The following is a 13025-nucleotide window of genomic DNA, read 5'->3' as shown; positions in this document are numbered from 1 at the left end:
AGAGGAGCAAGTTTTACAAGAATCCCTCTGAAGAAGCTTGTTCAGAAATCCTCTGCTTGAAAGGAAAAATACATGAACTAGACTACATTTTTTTACAACTGAATTCCTACAACCTGTCAGCAGGGTTTAGGGAATTATGTTTCATGTCACTACTAAGACAGGAAAATTTATACACCAAAGAACCAAGAGTTTCACTAGAATATACACAAATACACACACACACACACACACACACACACACACACACACACACACACACATATATATAGTAACTTAATCATTTCCATGCCCAGATGCCCTTTACCTCCAAACATGAAGACTTTCTTATAATTGGTACTGAGGCAGGAACTCAACGTAAGCAAAAGAAAATCCATTGGATAGATGATGCAGAAATAAGTAATATTTTAAGACTCTTTCTATTTCCTGATACCAACATATAGGTGTTAGAATAGAGAGAAGATATATATATATATATATATATATATATATATATATATATATATATGTGTGTGTGTGTGTGTGTGTGTGTGTGTAAATTAACATATATATGTTAATTTACAAACACATGCATTAGTTCACATCATCTCTGTTTCAGTTCAAGTTTATAAGCAAAATATGTCATGGCTGAATTATGACTGTTTGTTTTTGAGCTAGATGATGTTCCTGAGAAGCATAATTATACTTTTTTCCATTAAACTAAATGCATTGTTAGCTTCAAATTATTTCAAATGTAAGACTTTAACAAGGAATCATGAAACTATCAATGTCTAGCAAAATGTGTCTTATTGGAATTAGTCTTAAAATGAAATCATTAAGGTTGGTTCATCTTGAGTCTTGGAGGTCTCAATTCTCAATATATATAATATATATAATATATAAAATATATAATAATATATATAATATAATAATATATAACACATATAATATATAATATATACATATATAATAATCTATAATATATAATACATATTTTACATTTTTATTAAATTTTGTTCTTTGCTCTTTTTTTTCTTACTGAAGTTAAAGCTCAGCCTGCGGTGACTCCTGGAGTGAGATCAGTGCTACTTGGTGTCAGTAGTGAATGCGAGCTGTCTGTTCATGTGTTCTCTCTTTGCCCAAGGAGTCTCATCATTCTTTCTCTTCTCCTTTCTTCCTTCTCCCTTCTCTGTCTTTTGCCTTCTTCCTTTCATTATTTTGCCTTTTCTTTTTGACACCTTTTTAGCTCTCTATACTTAATGTCCTCAAATTCACCCTGGCTAACTAAGCCTGCAGTCTTTAGACTGGAGGGGATGTGTATTGCTTCATAATTCCAAATTCAAGGTCAAGTCTTGGAATGAACAATTTCATTAAAGCCTGTAGGCTTTAATGGTCTCTGTGGTTATGTTGTCTAGATCCTTTCCCATGTCTGTAAAGGCCAAAGGGAGGCCAGTTCCTGGTCTTCCACAGCCTCATGAACACCTCCATTCCTCATTCCTGAAAACTGCATCTGTTTCATTTATTATGGAGTGGCTAATTATCTCTGAGTAATGAGGGATGTATATTCCCAAGAAAGAGAGATTTAAAGTAAAATAGAAGAGACAGCATAGGTCAGTTTCAGGCCAGCAGCAGTCATTAACACAGGTGAGGATTGTGGTGATCAATGGTGTACCTATGCTCCAGGGACAGAAACTGTGTCACATCTTCTCTTTTGCAGCCAAATCCAACCCAGCACTATCTTTGGCTCTTTTAGAAAAAGTGTTACTACATAGCCCAGGATAAAACTGAACGCATCATGTTGTCAAACTACCCTTAAACCTCATCTTCATGTACATCACCAAACGTAACTCTTTTCCCATATATTTTTAGTTCATTTAGTCATATCCTCAATTCTTGACAGTAGTCAAAAACCTTCTTAGGAGAATTTCTTCAGTTTACATGTTCTAGAATTCTTATTGTTTAAGTGCTGAAGTTGGACTTAACATGTTATAAGTCATGACTCAAATTTCAGCAACTTACATGTGACTATATATCAGTACTTGTTGGAAAAATACCTTCCTCCAAATCCAACTGCCCACGTAAGACTGCCTCTCAGTCTGGATTCCCTATTCTGTTTAAATTTTATCTTTCCCCATCAATACACTAATAAAACATAGTTTGAATTAGTGTGGCTTTATAAGTATGAAACTCGGAAAATGTTAACCCTCCAACTCTACCGTTTTATTTTTTTTATAATTGACAGATAGTAATTATGCACTCCTGTATACTACATGATGTATTGAATGTATATGTATTCACACGTAAAACTAATCAAATTTGAATAATTAATACATCACCATCTAAACACTTAACATTTTTGCAGTGAAGGATTTGAATGAGTAATTTCATATCTTGTCACTATCTTGAAATTTAATATTTTATTGTTAACTTACATTGCTCTACTCTGTAATCAAAAACTCTATTTTACTATTCGTCTTCATAACTTTATACTGATTGTTCAACCTTTTCCTACCAACTTTTCTCTACCTTTTATAACCTATTTCTACTTTACTCTATTCCTAGACAGCATTATTCACAAAATCAATATATAAACTCAACTAAAATCTCAATCAGTTGATTCAAGGTTTCAGAAAACAGATTATGCACATACAAAGGCAGAAATTCAGATATGACAAAAAGAATGTTATAACACAGTTATAACAAAAAGAATGACAAAAATAAATGTTATAACACAGTCCATAGGTGAGTGGGGATGACATTCTGTTTAACATGTATCTTGGTACTTCCTCACCCCTTTGCCTTTTAATTTAGAACTTATGATGATTACTTTAATTGATAATAAAATTATGCTGATAATTATTATTGTGGCTGTGCTAAATTTAAATAATAATTTGGAGAGACATATTAAATGATATATTGCTTGTTCTGACATGTGAGGACAAAGTGCACATTTGAAATTTTATTGTACTTTTAATTTAGTTTTATCATTCTGAAAAAATGGTGTACGTTTTTGCATATTTTGTCATGTTACTTTTTTATTTTTTGAAATTTAAAATGTATAATTTCCTCTTTCCATTCTCTCTCTCCAATCGTTCCTATTTATTTCTCTCCTTGGTTCTCTCTTACAAATTCATGATCTATTTTCCTTTACTTTTTGTTACACACGCATAAACATAATATAAACTTTGTGTGTGTGTGTGTGTGTGTGTGTTGTGTATGTATGTATGTATACATATGCTTGTCTATACTATATATACTCATGTATATAAAACCTACACAGTCTGTATAATGTTACCTTTATGTATAGATTTTTCAGATTTAATTACTTGGTATTGGATAGCCAATAGGTGGTGGCTTCCCTGGGAAAGATTATTTTTTCTGTTCTAAATATCCCTTATCTATTGTTGTAGTCCTTGTTCAAATCTTGTTTAGAGACCCATGTTGATGAAATTCAGTGCATGTAGTTTCTCAGATCCTTCTAGGAAACACAGTCTCATAGCAAATTTCCTGTTGCTCTAGCTCTTAAAATCTTCTATCTCTCTTCCATAGTTCTACCTGAGCCTTAGGTGTTGAGAATTGTATTGGGCAACACATAATCATTCTTTTTTTTTTTGCACTTTAATTGGTTGTGGCTTTCTGTTGCAAAAAAGAAGTTTCTTTGATGAGTGATGAGAACTAAACTTATCTGTGAGTCTGAGGATAAATATTTAGATTACAGTTAGGAATTCTGCTGGTCCAGTAAAGCAGTGGCTACAGCTTCTCTACCAAGATCTGTGACTTTACTACTTTTGGGTAGTTGGTCAAGTTTCTAGGACCATACATAATTTTTCTCTCTGAACAAGCCTTCAAACGAACTAAAGAGTTGTTAGTTGCTGACAAGTTACGCTTGCCACTATTGCACCAAAGGGTTATCATTCTGTACTGGTCCTTGTTGTATTCATATGTACCACAGTAGGGTAAGATTATTACTTGCTTCCCATGGAAGCCTTCCTGGCACCTCTGATATCATAAGATAATCCTCAAGAAAGATGCTTGCAGGTCAGTTTCAACACAGGTTCTCTGGTTCCTGTGTCTGAAGTTCATAGCAATTTCAGCAATAGGGGCTTACCATCCATCTGTAGGGTACAATCAAGGGAAATAGCAGCACTGAATAATGTTTTGGGAGTCTCTTGGGTAATCTTGACTCATGCCTGGTGTTGGGGATTTTGTTACATAGTCTGTGTATCTTGCAGGAAACATTGTCTACCCAGGTGGGAAAACTTCATGCAAACTATCTATGTATATATGTATAAAGACAAAATATGCTAAATATAAATTTAAGTAAATAGATAATTATTCCTTATGGCTTTTACAAACAGTGTTATTGTTATGTTATACTCTTTCCTCCCTCCGCTTCTGTATTGATATACCCTCTCTCTCCCTAATTAAAGCCTCTTTCCCAGATTCTCATTTCCCATATTCAATCACTTGTTTCTGGTATTTCCCTCTCTATTTTCCCTTTCTCTCCACGTAGATTTTGCCTACTTTTACAAGTGAAGATCTGGAGCCAGGAAACACAGATGAGAAAACACATAACAGTCTTTCTTGGTATAGGTTATCTTCCTAAATATGATATCATTTAGCTTTGCTCATTTATCTATGTATTTTATGATTCCATTTTCTTTTCAGTTGAATAGTATTTAATATTATGTGTGTATCATATATTCATTATCCATTCGTCAGTCAAAGAATTTTCTTTTATTTTCATTTCCTGGCTATTGTGAATAGAGCAGCTATGAACATGGCTGATCGAATATCTGTGGAGTAGGGTGTAGTGTCCTTTAGGAACATGCAAAGGAATGATATAGCTGTGTCCTATGATAGAATTAGTTTTAACATTTTAGACAGCTGTACACACTGATTTCCAAAGTGGCTATGCAAATTTGCATTCGTTCAATCAGTGAATGAATGAGAATCTAACTCCACAACCTCTGCAGTATGTGTTATTGGATTTTTTTTTTTGCTCATATTTACTATTGTGAATGGAATAAGATGAAGTCTCAATAATTTTTTAATTTATATTTTCCAATTACTAGGGCTAATAACATTCTAAAATATATTCTCTAGCCATTTGTTGAGTACCTTCTCATAAGATCACTGCTCAGTTTTAAATGAGTCATTTGTTTAATCCTAACTAATTTTGTTTGTTTGTTTTAGCTCTTTGTATATTTTAGTTATTAATCCTCGGTCAGATGCATAGCAGACAAAGTGCTTCCTATTTACTTGGTTGGTTATTTCATTAGCTGTTCAGGAACTTTTTGTTTTTATGAAGTCCTACTTGATGAAGGTTGGCCTCAATTCCAGGGCAAATGGCATCTTATTCAGAAAACCCTAACCAACATGTATTTCTTGGAGGGTGATGCCTATATTATCTTCTAGGTGTTTGAGTATTTCAAGTTTGATATATATGTCTTTGAGCCATTTGGAGTAAGTTTTTGTGCAAGATGATAGATGTGTTCCTTTCACTGTGCTATAGTCTATCATGTCTTCGAAATCAATAAGCATAAAGAATTATATTACTAATTCCTCCATCTTTTTCTCCATTCAGGAATTCTCATACAACTAGAAAATATTTAAGATCATTTTCCATTTTTAATAGTAATAGGAACTCAAGCTTATGATAATTAGTTATCCCAAGGTCTCCGTGTAATTGAAGAATCTTTTGTTCCTATTTTATCTTGTCTTCTATGCTATATGGTGTGCTAGAACTGATGTTTGTCCTGTTTTTATCTGTCTCCAGGAACTACTAATTTTTCTCCACTAAGTTAAGAAGATCAAATATCATCCAATTCTAGTTCCATTCGTTCAATGCTAATCTTCAAAGTTAAATTCTCCAGTCATATAAATACCTTCCCAAATTTCACACATAATTCATTTACTTTTCATTAATATTCTGTAATTGTGCATATTTATGAAGCTGAGTTTAGTGTTTCAATGCACATATACATTGTATGTAGATCAAATCAGTGTACCTAGCATGCCAATACAATTGTCACTACTTCATGGTGAAGACATTCAGAAACCCATCCTCTACTTATTTTGAAATATGAAATAATTTGTTGTTGTCTACCGTCATCTTGATGTGCAATTGGATACCATAACATAGAAGTATTGGCTGTTGTAACATAAAAATAGAAGCATAATATGTGGTCTATACCTTAATGGACAATCTCATGACTTATTATTGAAATCACATATTACAGAACAATAATGCAGAATATACCACTTGCTTCTCAAGTCAAGACTACTCTGAGTCCCAGGTTTCTGAAACTTAGGAAGATATAAATGAGACACTGGATTCTGTGAGACTGTAATGGAGAGCATGTTTCTAACACAAGAACTAAATCCAATATGTTCCTTATAGTTTGGATTTAGATGATGGCAGAACCCAAAGGAGAAATGTGCTGTAATACAGGACTCTAATAAATCAGGTGCCCACATGACCTTATGAACATTAAAGCTCCATTGCAACTCAGAGAAATTAGAGTTTTCAGGAGGGATCTGAGACAGTGCAGAGCTTCTGAAGGTCAGACATCACCTGAAATGTGTAAACAGAGCAGCACAAACTGTAGCTTCATTAGTTCCTCATTGAGGATCTTTATTTCCAGTCCCCAAAGAAAATGCACTTTTTAATAATTGTAATATTACTGACCTTTCCCAACAGCCTGTTGATTGATTGTATAACCTTTCAGTCTACCGTGGCATTGTGTGCTGCCAACCTGTGTCCTGGACAGCAGCTTAACTCGAAGGGAGAAAAGCTGTGAGGCTGATCTTTCCAATTAAAAAACGGTAAAACATTTAGGCTACAGGGAATGCCTATATCCACCAGAAAAGATAAAAAAGTAATTAACTGTTGATCAAGGGAAAAAATCAAGAACAGAGAAGTGAGAGAAAAGCTTTACTTTCCCTGTGGAGTCTTAGTTACCCAGGTAACCAGAGCCTGCTCTTAGCTTGTAGAGCCCCAAATCAGAGTTTGGAAAGAGAAAAAATTCTTATGGAAAAAAAACCATATATTTGAGTTCTGTGCACAAGAAAATTATCAATGAGCAAATATCATTTAAAACACTAGAAAAGAATTAAGCACAGAATCATAACAGCTGAATAATATAGAACCATCCTAGAATGGTAATTATTGCCAATTAAAGAATTAGTTGAAATGCCTATATTTTAAAAGCCCATAACAAGTTGAAAGAACAGATTTCATTAAGGCATTTGGGTTCTGATGTCTTATAGTATTGACAAAGAAGAGGAAGTAAAAAAGAAAAAATAATCAAATGGAGTAGTATTTTATTCTATTCTTTAAACATTTTTTAAGAACTTGATTAGTTTTCCAATTTGATGCTTTCCCATTTTGCCTATATCTTCCATCCTACCTAGAAACCACATATCAAATTAATATGATTTGTCCAAGATGAGGTAACTCTTCACAGATAATAACATTGAACTTAATATATTACTTTATTATTAAGATATATGCACTGAGATATGCACTAAGATATACATTAAGAAAGTGTTCTTTTTGAGCCTCTGGATCATTTTCCAGTCAGTTATTACAATTGGTGCTGTAGTTACCGGGACCCATCTCTTTCTTTAATATTAATTTGAATTATTTCATGCTTTAAAAGAAAGAATTTTATTAAGATGAGGTTTTTAAGATATCAGGAGAATTTAAAATATATATTTGGGAATCTCTTCTAAACATTTCTGAGGAAACATATCTTTTTCTGATCTTAATTCTGAGGGGAACAATCAATTGAGCTATCAGGGAAATGAGGCCTGTAATATCATTCTCCTGTTTTTTTAAAAAAATGTGGATATAAAAATAGAAGTCCTAAGGCTTTGAGTAAGTTTATTTATGTTATATTGAAAGAAGATTTAAGAGACTAAATCATTTTAAAATTATTACCTCTGAATATTCTGAATTTCTCTGGTGTCTTTTATAATACTTCTCTGTCTGTCTCTGATTATATTTACTTAGGCCTCTTCTTTCTTCATGGGTATCTTTTTTGTAGACTTTGTTTATGTTTTCAAAGACTCATCTCATTGAAATGTTCTCTCTCTCTTCTCTCTTCTCTCTCTTTTCTCTCTCCCTCCCTCCCTCTCCCTGTCTCTCTCTGTCTCTCTCTGCCTCTCTCTGTCTCTGTCTGTCTCTGTCTCTCTGTCTCGTCTCTGTCTCTCTGTCTCTGTCTCTGTCTCTCTCTCTCTCTCTCTCTCACACACACACACACACACACACACACACACACACACACACAGGGAAGGGAGGGAATTTTCTTTATATATCAGGTACTGGATTAGGTTTTAGTTTGTTCTTGTTCATCCAGACTCTCACTATGTCACCTATTTGTGCCTCTCTTGGTTTTTTATGTTGTTGTTGTTTTAAATAAAATCATATCTATCTATCTATCTATCTATCTATCTATCTATCTATCTATCTATCTATAAGTATATGCATATATACATACATGCATATATATTTATTTCTTAAGACCTCTTTTAATGTATCATGGATTTTAAGTATAGTATATTGTCATTAGTTTTAAAAAGGAAATTTCTTTCTTGATTTTTCATTTGATCTAGTCATCATTTAGTATTTCATTGTTTAATCTCCAATGCATTTGTATAATTTATAGGATTCCTTAGATGTTGATTTTAAGATGTATTGCACTGTGGTAAGATAGAATACATGAAAATATTCAATTTTACTTTATTTGTTGAGATTTTTTTCATTTTCCAGTATATGAACTATTTTAGATAAATATCCAATCTAAGAACAATCATAATCAAGATGATGAAATATATCTATAATGTAAGTTTTAAATCCCTGAAGTAAGAAACTGAGAATCAATTAACGAAGGAAAGTCTTTGACTGCTCTTGGAGTAGTAGAACTAATATTTTATTAAAATTGCCAATAAATAGAAGAAAGCATAATGAAAATGTGGTATGTATACATTATGGAATTGTGTACAGTTTTAAAGAAATGAAATTATGAAAATTGTAAAGAAATTGATGAGACTAGAAAATATCTAACTGAGGTAACCCGAACATAGAAAAACAAATGGCATGTGTTTCTATTATTTCTGGATACTAAGTCTGAATCTTCAAGGTTGATCAAATTACATGATATCACCACAGAAGGCTACAAAATCAAAAGAGACTAAGTCGTGATGGAGATACTGAGTTGAAAAGAAGGGCATGGTAGGACATGGGTACCCTGAACGAGGAAGGGGAAAATGTGGAGATTCTAACATGAACAGGTGAGGAGAGGTAGCAGAGGGAGAAGAAGGAAGGAAAGCTAAAGAACAGCAGGATGTTTGAAAATGCTTTAGAAAAACATAATTGTATAAGCTTATTTCAAAATATATATGCAATATATGCATGATTTTCATATTTATGCATATAAGTATACATGAAGACATAAATGGAGTAACATTACAAGGTGTGATAACACTCCAAATTTGTGAAGTTAAAAAACTCCAGTGATCCTCATGAGAAACCTCATACTTTGGATATGAGACTTGAAGAAACTGAGCTGGAAATGACCCCGGATATTTCTACTTGAGGGCTGGATTTCATAGTATTATAACATTCTAGGCAATGTTCCCAAGAAGGAAAGCAACTAATAGCTCTATGAGTCACATCATTGACTAGCCCAGCAAATACTTCGTGTAGTGTCTTCAAACATATGGCTTTAATGCTCACGTTCTATGCATCAATGAAGAGCAATGGCGATAGCTTATGTTATTTGGGAAGCTTTTACACGTTCCTCCCTAAGCAACCCGTTAAATGTCGATGCTCTGACATTTTCAAACATGCTCAATAAATGTAACCACATAATGAAGAATTTCTACAATCAAAACTTCAAATACCTGAAGAAAGAGATTTGGAGAGACACTAGAAAATGAAAAGTGAAAATATATTCGGTGTTAATGGGTTGGTAAAATGATGTGATAATAAAAATTCTAGTCAAATTAGTTTACAGATTCTATACAAAGTTAATCAGAATTCCTACAAAAACATTTAAGGAAATAGAAAAAACTTAAAATTTATATGCAACCAGAAGCTACTCAAGTAATCAAACCAATCTTCAGTAAACAAACATATAAAAGACAATACTGGAGGGATACCCATTCCATACTTCAAAATATATTATAATACCATAGTAATCAAAATGGTACCAGAACAGAAACAGACATTCCATGTAGACCAATGGAATAAAATAGAAAACTCAAACAAGAGTCTTTGTAACAATAGCCATCGATATTTGATAAGAAAGCCAAAAATATGGTACTAGAACAGAAGCAGACATTTGACGTAAACCAATGGAAAATTCAAACAAGTGTCTTTATAACAACAGCCATCTAATATTTGACAAGAAAGCCAACAACATACCTTGGAGAGAGACATCATTTTCTACAAATGTTGTGTAGTGTGTGCGTATGTGTGCAGGAGTAGATATATGTGTTGCGAATTCCATAAATTGTGGAAATTTTAAGAGGACCATGCTAAGTGATTTCAGCCTAAGTTCAAGATACAAACACATTCCTGGAAAGGTCAATTTGCTTTTATCAGAGATGAGTAGTAGAAATCACAATATAGATCACTGATTTTTTTAAATAGAAATATTTTTATTCAAATATTTTATTCAAATATTTTTATCCCTCTCAGTTACTCAAGCAATAAAAATGTGATTTATGTTACCCATAGATAAGTATGATGGGTATAGGGGTTTTTTATATATCACTATATGTAAACATATTTATAAATGTATCAATCTGCAGCCATAATAAACAATTCATGCTGACTTATTTAGCTCCAATTCCAAATAGACCATTTCAATCTTCACTTTTCTTACCTGTAATGCCCCATTTCTGTGAGTGGTTTATTTTTTATTATCTAAGATATGCTTGATTGTTCAAGCATAGATGTATAGCAGTATCAAAAAACATTTATGAATACTTTGATGTGAAGCTATTTCATTAGGAATAACAGAATGTTCAAGTGAAAGTGCTTTGTACTCTTCTGTTTCTGTATCTGCAATCTCATGGCATTACATGGACTCACAAAACAAAAAAATTCTTTCCCATCACATTAATTAAGGGTCAGACTTTGCCAGGTAAAGTTTTGTGATGATGGAAAATTTCCATCACATGTATGCCACTAGAATGACATTTAAGGTAGATTTGTGATTTAATTTTTTTTGTGTTTACCTAGTATACTGCCAAAACATGTCAATAAATTCCAGGTGATCATAGAACATCTTATAGTCTCTATTTTTTTTATATAATGAGAAATATCTTAATTGATAATATTTAAATCATTCCCAGAGTCATTTTACTTGTCATATATTAACTTAAATCACATTTTTATCATGACATGGTGGCCTTTGCATTGAGATCTATAAGATTCAAATCCACGAGAAACTGTTGGGGTTAAAGAGTTATTTATACTTAGTTACAATAACAAAAAATGACCATGCTACTCTCTTATAAAAAAATAACTAATTTTTAATCATTAAAACATCAAGATATTCATTTGGGAATTCTTGCCATTATATATTATGAATATTTCCAGTTTTCAAGGCAAATTATGTCTTTATCTCTCCAAAGCATTGTATTAATATATAGCCATAGAAGATAAGCATATAAGAATAAAATTTTGAGTTCCTATACAAGAAATACACATACAATGGTCGATTCTTTACTCAACAAACATGCAAAGATGTGTGGGAGAAAGAAAAGAATATATAATTTCACCTTGGAGAACTAATTACAGTTTTATAAAATACAAAACCAAATCATTGACCTTGGAATATAAAGTTTCTATTGTTATTACAACATAGCTGTTACAAAATGACAATATATGCTTTGTATTAAATAAAAAATCAACACAATGTTCATTATGAACAAATGTAAAATAGAGATGGTTAGATAACATTAAATTATTGGTATTTTCATCATAACATATTAGTCTTCAAAAAATTAACCTATACTTTTGATTTTATTCTCATTACTTTTAAAGCTATATTTTTAATACTAGAGTAACTGGGCAACAGCATGCGAGTATTTTCTATCACTTAGAAATCATTGTGAAATTTCATACAAAAATGCTTTTTTATATCAGTATTAGTAGAATAGTTTCATAATGTAATATAACAGTAGTTCTAATACATTTTTCTAATTCTCAATATGACAAGGAATAACTTTGCAGTTATAAAATATTACTCTAAGTTATAGTCAATTTTAAATTTTATTTGTATTTTTATTCTTTATAAGACTGGTAGCACATAATTTTCTTGATTTAATTATCACTGTGTTTTTAGTATGAATTTGTTTGGCAGTTAACCATTGAACTGATCATGGGGTTCCCAATGGAGGAGTTAGAGAGAAGACTAAAGGAGCTGAAAGGTCTTTTGGCCCCAGGGGAAGAGGAACAATACCTACCAAGCAGAGCTCCCAGGGTCTAAGCCACCACCCTGGGAGCACATAGAGAGGGACCCATGGCTCCAGCTGCATATGTAGGGGAGGATGGCCTTGTCGGAAATAGGTGGGAGAGGAGATCCTTGGACCCTAGAAGGCTGGATGCCCCAGTGTGGGGGAATTCAGGGGTAGGGAGGTGAGAGTGGGTGCGTGGGTGGGGACACATTCTCATGAGAAGCAGAAGGAGGGGGTATGGGATAGGGGATTCCTGAATCAGGGGAGGGGGGAATGGGGAAAGGGAATAACATCAGAAATGTAAATAAAGTAGCCAACAAAAAAAATAAATAAATAAAAAGTAAACATGTGACAAAAATATTCATTTTTAATTTTATTTCATTTTAGTGCTTACTTTGCTAGTTTTTGACTTTTTTTCAACTTCTGTACTGTATATCATTTCAACTTCACACTTTCCTCCTTTCAGCTACACTCCTACCTGACCCTTACTCCATCTCAGCTTCATGACCTCTTCTCTAATTATTATACAGAGAGAGAGAGAGAGAGAGAGAGAGAGAGAGAGAGAGAGAGAGAGA

Source organism: Grammomys surdaster, unplaced genomic scaffold (genome assembly GCF_004785775.1).
Source record: "Grammomys surdaster isolate TR1022 unplaced genomic scaffold, NIH_TR_1.0 185, whole genome shotgun sequence".
In the NCBI taxonomy this organism is placed as follows: Eukaryota; Metazoa; Chordata; class Mammalia; order Rodentia; family Muridae; genus Grammomys; species Grammomys surdaster.
This window is presented reverse-complemented; position numbering follows the sequence as displayed.